Here is a 10042-nt window from a genome sequence, read left to right on the forward strand (position 1 = left end):
TTTTTTCCCTCTTTTCTCTCTTCCTTTTATCTTTCATTCTCTTTCTCCTTTTTATCATTCTCTCTCAATTTTGTTAGTATTACTATTGTAACCCAGCTAATACTAATTACACATAGTCCAGGGACAGAAATGGTACCTAGTGGAAATGTGGGAAGAAGAAAACGGGATGGAAACCATTCTCCCCCCAAAAATAAAATGGTACAGGATTTAGAGTGAAATGAAGAAAATGAATACACAGATTCAGACACCAACAAAACAAAGATAAACTATACCAAGGAACCCAACGAAGACCACAAGAACATCCTGAAAGAAGAAATTCTACAAGTAATTAATGAGAATTTCATAGAGATGCTACTAGACATGGTCAACCAAAACGTACAGGAGGCACTCAAGAAATTCCAAGACAACAAAACTAAAGAATATGAGAAAACACAGAAACAAATAAATGAAATCATAGAATCCCTAAGTAAACACCAAATTGAAACAGAGATTGCCATAAACAGAGAGATAAACAAATTTAGGGCACAAATTGACAATATGAAAGAGGAAGTAACCCACGATATGGAAAACCTCAGAAAAAAGAATGAAACAGAAATACAAAACAAAATGGAAGGCCATTCCAGCAGAATAGAACAAAAAGAAGACAGAATCTCAGAACTTGAAGATGAAATGGCAATTAAAGGAAAAACTATTAGTTAAACTCAAGACCTGTGAAAAAAAAATGCAAAAACTCACTGACTCCATCAAAAGACCAAACCTGAGAATCATGGGCACTGAAGAAGGAGAAGAGGTGCAAGCAAAAGAAATGTGTAATACATTCAACAAAATAATAACAGAAAATTTCCCAAATCCAGAGAAAACTATGCCTATTCAGGTACAGGAAGCCTCCAGAACACCAAACAGACCTGACCAAAATAGAACTACCCCATGACATATTATCACTAAAACAACAAGTACAGAGACTAGACAAAGAATATTGAAGGCTGTAAGACAGAAAAAATAAATAACATACAAAGGTAAACCCATCAAAATCACAGCAGATTTCTCAATGGAAACATTAAAACCATGAAGAGCATGGAGTGAGGTATGCCTGGCACTGCATGAAAATAACTTCAACCCAAGGATATGCTATCCAGCAAAACTATCATTCAAAATGGATGGAGCAAAAAAAATCTTCCATGATAAGCAGAAACTAAAACAATATGTGACCACCAAGCCACCACTATAAAAGATTCTCCAAGGAATTCTGCACAAAAAAAAATGAAAGCAAACAAAACCATGAAAGGGCAGGCAGTACCAAACCACAGGAGAAAAGGCAAGAAAGTAAAGAGTAACACTGATTTAGCTGCACACAATCAAACCTTTGATCAACAAAGACAACTACATGACAGGGATCACCACGGACTTATCAATACTAACACTGAATGTTAATGGACTAAATTCCCCCATCAAAAGACACCGACTGGCAAACTGGATTAAAAAGGAAGATTCAACAATCTGCTGCCTACAGGAGACCCATCTCATCTACAGAAACAAGCACTGGCTGAGGGTGAAAGGCTGGAAGAAGATTTACCAAGCTAGTGGCCCCTGAAAATAGGCAGGAGTAGCAATACTTATCTCAGACAAAGTAGACTTCAAACTTACACTGATCAAACATATAAAGAAGGATACTCCATACTAATAAAAGGAGAAATACACCAAAAGGAAATAACAATTAACCTATATGCACCCAATGTCAATGCACCCAATTTCATCAAACATACTCTGAAGGACCTAAAAACGTATATAAACTACAACACAGTGATAGTGGAAGACCTTAATACCCCCCTATCACCAATAGATAGGTCATCCAAACAAAAAATCAATAAAGAAATCCTAGAAGTAAATCATACCATAGATCAAATGGACCTAGCTGATGACTACAGAATATTTCATCCAACTTCTGCACAATATCCATTCTTCTCAGCAGCCCATGGAACCTTCTCCAAAACTGATCATATCTTAGGGCACAAAGCAATCCTCAGCAAATATAAGAAAATAGAAATAATCCCACACATTCTATCTGACCACAATGCATTAAAACTAGAAATCAACAACAAAAACTGCAGTAAAAAACATGCTAATAATTGGAAGCTGAAAAACACATTGCTCAATGATGAATGAGTCATCGATGAAATAAAAGAGTAAATTAAAAGTTTCCTGGAAGTTAATGAAAATGAAAACATGACTTACCGGAACCTATGGGACACAGCAAAGGCAGTCCTAAGAGGAAAGTTTATAGCCATGAGTGCATATATTAAAAGGACAGAAAGATCTCAAATCAATAACTTAATGCTTCATCTCAAACTCTTAGAAAAATAAGAACAAGCAAATCCCAAAACAAGCAGAAGGAAAGAAATAATTAAAATAAGGGCTGAAATCAATGAAATAGAAACAAACAAACAAAAAACTATAAAAAGAATCAGCAAAACAAAAAGCTGGTTCTTTGAAAAAATAAATAACATTGACATATTCCTGGCAAACCTGACTAAAATGAGGAGAGAAAAAACCCAAATTAGTAAAATCAGTAATGTAAAAGGGGACATAACAACAAACACCACAGAAATCCAGGAAATCATCAGAGACCACTTTGAGAGCCTATACTCTAATAAATTTGAAAATCTTGAAGTAATGAACATATTTCTAGATACTTATGACCATTCAAAATAGAACCAAGAGGACATTAATCACCTGAATAGATCTATAACACAAAAAGAAATTGAAGCAGCAATCAAGAGGCTCCCAAAAAAGAAAAGTCCAAGGACCTGATGGATTCACTGCTGAATTCTATCAGACATTTAAAGAAAAACTAATACCAACTCTCCTTAAACTGTTCCATGAAATAGAAAGGGAAGGAAAACTGCCTAACTCATTTTATGAATCCAATATTACTTTCATCCCCAAACCACAAAAAGACACCTCCAAAAAGGAGAACTATAGGCTAATTTTCTTAATGAGTATCAGTGCAAAAATCCTTAATAAAATAATGGCAAACTGAATCCAACAACACATCAGAAAGATCATTCACCATGACCAAGTTGGCTTCATCCCAGGGATGCAGGAGTGGTTCAACATACACAAATCTATAAATGTAATACAGCATATCAATAGAAGCAAAGACAAAAACCACTTGATCATCTCAATAGATGCAGAAAAAGCCTTCGACAAGAGCCAACACCACTTCATGGTAAAAGCTCTAAGAAAACTAGGAATAGAAAGAATGTACCTCAACATTGTAAAGGCTATTTATGACAAACTTACAGCCAACATCATACGTAACAGTGAAAAACTGAAAGCATTCCCCTTAAAATAAGGAACAAGACAAGGGTGCCCACTATCTCCACTCCTATTCAACATAGTACTGGAATTCCTAGCCAGAGCAATTAGGCAAGAAGAAGGAATAAAAGGAATACAAATAGGTAACAAAACTGTCAAAATATCCTTATTTGCAGAGGATATGATCCTATACCTTAACAACCCAAAAATTCTACCCAAAAACACTTAGACACCATAAACAGCTACAGTAAGGTGGCAGGATTCAAAATCAACCTACAAAAATCTTTAGCTTTCTACACAGCAACAATAAACAAACTGAGAAGGAATATATGGAAACAATTCCATTCACAATAGCCTCAAAAAAACCCAAATACCTAGGAGTAAACTTAACAAAGGATGTGAATGACCTCTACAAGGAGAATTACAAACTCCTGAAGAAAGAGATTGAGGAAGACTACAGAAGATGGAAAGTCCTCCTGTGCTCATGGATCGGTAGAATCAACATAGTAAAAATGGCTATACTACTGAAAGCAATCTACATGTTTAATACAATTCCCATCAAAATCCTAATGATATTCATCACAGAGATTGAAAAATCTACTTTAAAGTTCATTTAGAAACACAAAAGACCACGAATAGCCAAGGAAATACTCAGCATAAAAATCAATGTTGGAGGTATCACAATACCCAACTTCAAACTATATTACAAAGCAATAGCAATAAAAACAGCATGGTACTGGCATAAAAACAGACATGAAGACCAGTGGAACAGAATAGAAGATCCAGATATGAATCCACACAACTATACCCACCTCATTTTTGACAAAGGTGCCAAAAACATACGATGGAGAAAAGACAGCCTCTTCAACAAATGTTGCTGGGAAAGTGGTTATCCATCTGCAAGAAACTGAAACTAGATATCTGTCTATCACCCTGTACTAGTATCAACTCAAAATGGATCAAGGACTTAAATATTAGACCTGACACTCTGAAGTTACTACAGGAAAGAGCAGGAAACACTCTGGAAGTAATAGGTACAAGCAAGGACATCCTCAATAGAACCCCAGCATCCCAGAAACTAAGAGAAAGGATGAATAAATGGGATTTCATAAAATTAAAAAAGCTTCTGCACAACAAAAGAAATGGTCTCTAAACTGAAGAAACCACCCACAGAGTGGGAGAAAATATTGCCAGCTATACGTCAGACAAAGGACTGATAACCAGAATATACAGGGAACTTAAGAAACTGAACTCTCTCAAAATCAATGAACCACTAAAGAAATGGGCAACTGAACTACAGAAATTTCTCAAAAGAAGAAATTCAAATGGCCAAAAAACACATGAAAAGATGCTCACCATCTCTAGCCATAAAGGAAATGCAAATCAAAACCACACGAAGATTCCATCTCACCCCTGTTAGAATAGTCATCATCAAAACCACCAACAACATGTGGTGGTTGTAAGCTAATCCACTGCTGGTGGGAATGTAAGCTAGTACAACCACTATGGAAAACAATATGGAGGCTTCTTAAAAAAAATTAAACATAGATCTGCCATATGATCCAGCAATCCCACTCCTGGGGATATACCCAGAGGAATGCAACACAGAGGCACTTGCATACCCATGTTTATTGCAGTGTTATTCACAATAGCCAAGTTATGGAAACAACCAAGATGCCCCACTATTGATGAACGGATCAAGAAAATGTGGTATTTATACACAATGGAATTTTACTCAGCCATGAAGAAGAATGAAATCTTATCATTTGCAGGTAAATGGATGAAATTGGAGAACATAATTCTGAGCAAGGTCAGCAAAACTCAGAAGACCAAAAATTGTATGTTCTCCCTTATATGTGGACTTAAGATCTAGGGCAAATGCAGCAATGTGATTGGACTGGGATCACATGACAAGGGAAGAGTACATACGGGTGATATAGAAGTAGGTAGAAAACCCAAAACATGAAAGTGTTTGGCATCCCCACTGCAGAGGAGCTAATACAGAAACCTTAAAGCAACAGAAGTTATCATGAGAAGAGGATCAGTAACTAGGGTAAAGATCAGTTAGAGATGAATCAATGTGGGTCATAACATGTGTACATGAAAGCAATGCTAGGAATATTTCTGTATGGCTATCCTTAACTCATCTAGCAAAAACACTTTCTCTTCCTTATTATGCTTGTCTCTTTTCTTCAAAAGAATTAGTGATAAAGGCAGAACAGGACCTGCCTGGAACTGAGGGGGGAAGTGGGGAGGGGCGAGAGGGGGTCAGGGGAGAGAAATGACCCAAACAATGTATGCACATGTGAATAAATGAATAATAATAAAAAAAGGAATGTGATTAGGATTATTGAGTTCCCTTCCAACTTTTTCAATTCTGTTATATATTATAAAATGCAGGGCTTTAAAAAAAGTGTCAACATTCCTGGTGAGGCAATGAAAAACATAATATCAGGACAAGACATGTATGTGTGTGTATCGTGCACAAATCATTACCTGTCAGATGGTGGCCAAATTGTAAACTTTGAAACACAATATCCTCATCTGTTAAATAAGGAAAATATTGACTCCCTCTTCATTTGTTTTAACAGTAAAATCAATAAAAAATAAGGATATAAGCTGGGCTTGATGTGCACACTGTAATTTTAGTATTCCTGAAGCTGAGGCAGGAGTATCTTCAGTTTGAGGTCAGTCTGGACTATAAAAAGTTCCAGGCCAGTCTGGGCTAATGGTGAGGCCTGTCTCCAAAACCAAATAAAACAATGGAAGGGGGATGTAAATTGTAGAAGACATGTAAATCAATTGGAATTATGTATGTATAACAAATGTTTGTTGTCATTATTTTATGGTGATACAATGTCTAGCATATATTAAATAGCCATAGATGTTACTTTGTTTCTTGTTGCTTACCTCTGGATGCTTAATCTACCAAAGGACTTTAAGCACAAAGGTCAATGAAGGTGTTAAATTGGTTTTAACTGGTTGAGTGATTTTGAACTCTCTTTCATCTCTTCCAGTTTATTTAAAGGACTTACTTCTCTCTGTTGTAAGTTCTATGGCTGTGATAGGGAGCACAATGAACCTCATGCCCCATTTAGTACATAAAGCTTATTCACTGAGTATTGTTCATCTGCTATCTTGCAAGCTAGGTGCTGTCTGCTATCTTACTGGTAGAAGAATTAGGTTATTTGGAAATGGCAGTGATGAAATACCATTGAGTATAATGTAAGGTCTGAATTAGTATTAGCTGTTGCCAAGTTAGGAGTGAAACTGAGAAAGCATTTCTCTAAGGACAAACATAATAGGATGCAGCCTTAACAATTGTGTTGGTAATTAATCCCTGTAGTTACAGATGACCAATGACTCCTCGATTTGAGCAGACATGGCTACCTCTATGAATGAGCTATGCTGAACCAGAAAGAATATGAATGGATTTTCACCCTCACTTCTTGGAAGGCTGATAGTACAGCACTTTAGCAAAAAATGAGACTAAACCTGAATGCAGCTGACAAATGTAAAATGTAATTTTGATGCTGGAAATATAGCTTGTCCAAGACCCTCCTGTTAAAGATGAGGAGGCTGTGGTCCATAGAAGTTGAACGTTTGTATGCCTGTGAATTATGAAACTAAACATCTTTTATTTGAATGAAGATAAATAATCCTAACTATAGAAATAAGTTTTACTGGGACATCTAAAATTGGAATATTTGGTGACTGGAACTTCTACATGTACTTATAAACATTTGTTTTATGTTTCAAAACTGTCCAGAATATTTGTATTTATGTAGAGTCAATTAACAGAATGCTTGAAAACACATTGTCCAGAAAACCTAGAGTGTGTCAAGACTACACAAATCTTATGCCTATTGAAAGATGGAGATAGCACAGTAGTTAACTTCTGCAGTCTGATGAGTAGCTCTGACTCTGCCTCCTACCAACAGTACATCTTTGAGAAAGATACTTGTGCTTCCTGTGCCTCCATGTATATATTTGTATAATGGGATAATAATAATTGGTAACTACTTCCACAAGCAATATTAACTGAATTAATAAAGAGCATTTAGAAAGATAATATGTACTATAAGATATTAGCATTCCTTACCAGGTGCCAGTAGCTCATGGCTGTAATCCTAGCTACTAAGGAGGCAGAGATCAGGAGAATCGCAGTTCGAAGCCAGCCCAGGCAAATAGTTCATGAGACCCTATCTTGAAAAACCCTTCACAGAAATAGGGCTGGTGGAGTGGCTCTAGGTGAAGGCTCTGAGTTCAAGCCCCAGAACCACACACACACACAAACTAACATTCTTATATTTCAAACCCTCACAGTAATATTGACCAAGTAATTCTAGTTTTCAGTTTTAAACTATCATCAGCCATGTGGAAGAAATTCTGGGAATGGGGTTACAAGGGCAGAGCCCAGTTCTAGAATTTTCCATGGATAATCCATAATTTGGATGTAATTGTGGTCCTGTCTCAATCATTTACATTCATGATTTTATCCTTTGCATTGAAAGAATCATTCCCAGGTCAGTCCTAATCCAATCTGTTTTTAATAATAATCAGCATGACTTGTGAGGGCTGGAGAATGGTTCTTCATTATTGGGACCTAGAGTCTTGCCATTGGGTCTAAGGAATCTCTGGCCCCACCCCTGGGCTGTCTTGGTCTCTCATCCATGGCCCCTTCCCCCAGCCTAGCAATCTGAATGCCCCACTTTGCTCTTTCCACATTGCATGTATATTTTAAGCATATCTAAAATGAACAAAGTTATTATTTTACACCAGGTAAGTATCTTTGAAGTAACCTACTTAATAATGATCTAAATTATGGCTGTATTCAATAGGAAAAGGGGACCAGGAACTAGAGAAATGGTTAGATCAAAAAGAATTAACTTAGAAGGTAACACACATGCACAGGAAATCAATGTGAGTCAATGCCCTGTATAGCTATCCTTATCTCAACCAGCAAAAACCCTTGTTCCTTCCTATTATTGCTTATACTCTCTCTACAACAAAATTAGAAATAAGGGCAAAATAGTTTCTGCTGGGTATTGAGGGGGTGGGGGAAAGAGGGAGGGGGAGGAGTGGGTGGTAAGGGAGGGGGTAGGGGCAGGGGGCAGAAATGACCCAAGCCTTGTATGCACATATGAATAATAAAAGAAAAAAAATTATGGCTGTATTGAGACCATACTAATCCACTTCACTCTCCACAATTCAAATAATTCAAATAAATTTTAAAAAGAATATTGCATTATAAAGAACAAAATTATGATTTTTTTTTTGCCATGATGATTACTTTAGAAGTGTTTTGAAATAACATGTAGGGAAATTTTTTATTAGCCAGAGATGAGGGCACATCCTGTAATCCCAGCACTTGGGAGGCTGAGGGAGGAGGATTGGTAGCTCATAGCCAGTCTGTGCTACATAGCAAAACCCTGTCTTGAAAAAAAAAATAGGAAAAGTTTTTAACTATAAATGCTCTCATTTTTGATACTCCCATCTTGAGGAAACCCTTCATCAAATTTGTCTTCATTGGGCTGGTGGAGTGGCTCAAGTGGTAAGAGTGCCTGCCTAGTAAGCATGAGGCCCTGAATTCAAACCTCAGCACCATCAAAAAAAAAAAAGAAAAAATTGCCTTTATAGACTTTAAATCCCTTAACATTTGTAGGAGTTGCAATAAATTTTCCCTTCTTATGGGAAACAGGAAAGATTAGCAAGAGGAGACTGTTGCCTTCTGTACTGAGATGAATCACTCAATGAATTTCTATGAATGATTAATTTGTCATTATTGCAACAAATAGATTATGTCACACTTGCAAAGTTTCAGTAAGAAATCACAGCATAAAATTGTTTGAATTTACTGTTTCTATTTAATATTATGCTTTTAAAAAGCCTAGAGACATTTCTACCCAGTCTAAAGGAGATAATGAAACATGCATTGAAGTTTGCCATTTCTAGTCATTTAGTCTATCTACTACATTCTATCTAATCTACTCCAAGAGAGGCTATAAAATGGATCCAAATGAAGAGTAAGGGGCCCAGTGGGAGTGGGGACAGAAACGAGAGGGTAACTGGGGGGGGTGGATATGATCAAAGTACATTATATACCATGTATAATAGATCCTGGTGAAACCTGTTATTTTGTACAATTAATATATATGAATTAAAATGGGGGAATAGAACAAAGTAAAATGAACCCAACTATTCACTCCAGCTGGAAGCAAATACTTTGTTGTAAGTGACACCATTTGTATACACATCTTTAATAAATTTGAAATGTCACCAAAATCAGGACACTGGGACCAAGGGCCAGAAAGTTCTTGGTCTTGTTAAATAAAGAATCCAAGGACAGACACAAAGGAGGCCTAAGCAGGAGCACATTTATTAATAGGAAGTTTTTGTTTTGTGTTAAAGCAAACAGTGCACCCTTCAGATGGGAAGGTAGGCAGGCTCAAGAAAGAGCGCTGCTCTCTCCACTCTTACTTAGCATAGTTCTGGAATTCCTAGCTAGAACAATAAGACAAGAAGAAGAAATAAAAACAATTCAAGTAGGAAAGGAGGAAGTCAAAATATCCTATTTGCAGATGACATGATCTTATACATAAAAGACCTGAAAATCTCCACCAAAAAACTCCTAGACATCATAAACACTTTCAGCAAAGTAACATGAAACAAAATCAATTTACAAAAATCAGTAGCCTTTCTATATACCAACAATGAACAGACTGAG

General features: G+C 36.5%; 1 non-coding gene across 1 annotated transcript; it reads left to right on the forward strand.

The window, feature by feature from the left end:
* Positions 1-8851: 8851 nt before the first annotated feature.
* Trnat-agu (transfer RNA threonine (anticodon AGU)) lies at positions 8852-8925 on the forward strand. Its single transcript has one exon. It is a non-coding gene; the product is annotated as a tRNA-Thr (tRNA).
* Positions 8926-10042: the final 1117 nt, after the last annotated feature.

Source organism: Castor canadensis, chromosome 10 (assembly GCF_047511655.1).
Source record: "Castor canadensis chromosome 10, mCasCan1.hap1v2, whole genome shotgun sequence".
NCBI classification, from domain to species: Eukaryota; Metazoa; Chordata; class Mammalia; order Rodentia; family Castoridae; genus Castor; species Castor canadensis.